Consider the following 778-nt stretch of genomic DNA (forward strand, 5'->3'; position numbering starts at 1 on the left):
TACTTGCCGACAGTCACAGTGCCTTAAATAGGTTATTTCCACAAGTTCCATGAAGCAGCTTATAGATGCTTTTATTTCATTTCATTATTTTATATTACTCTGATGGTAACACTTTTTCTTCTTTCATAAACCACCTTCTCTCAGACACCAGACATCTGGGAAAATCTGAAAACAGAAACGCCTCAAAAGCACCCACTCTTCAGCCCTGCATCACAGGGTTAAAATTCAGAGAAGACGATAATAAACTTTATTGAAAAATTCTTGACTCCAAGCTTTGACAGACAGAAAGAAGAATTTCTATATAATAAAGCAAGTTTAGCCATGTGACAGCAGCTGATGTCTGAATGCTGTAGCAAATGGATGCTCTCTGAGTTATAGAAATTAAAGGTCAGTCATTCAAACACCAGTTATTTTATTTGACTTGCATAATTAGTGACCATTACCACCCATTTCAGCTGACTGGTAAATGTTTATTTACTTTACTTCATGTCCCCAGAGCAGCACAAACTAGTCTCAACACACTGATGTGTCTAGCAGCAAAAATTGTGTACACTGTAATCAGAGGTGTCATTGCAGCAAGGGCAGAGACACCTCTGGTGCGGTTAGCCTGGGTACCACTAGAAGGATGCTCTGCAGTGTGGTGCTTAGTGCATAACAGCTGCCTCAGCATGTACTCATCATTTCTAGGCAGATCTGTCCAATTTATCCTGAACTCCCAGTGCCACAGTGTGCTGCTGCTGCTGCCCAAGCTGGTTTGCTCAGTACTAGTGCAAATGCA

The sequence above is a fragment of the Egretta garzetta genome, unplaced genomic scaffold, assembly GCF_000687185.1.
Source record: "Egretta garzetta isolate BGI_Z169 unplaced genomic scaffold, ASM68718v1 scaffold388, whole genome shotgun sequence".
Lineage (NCBI taxonomy): Eukaryota > Metazoa > Chordata > Aves > Pelecaniformes > Ardeidae > Egretta > Egretta garzetta.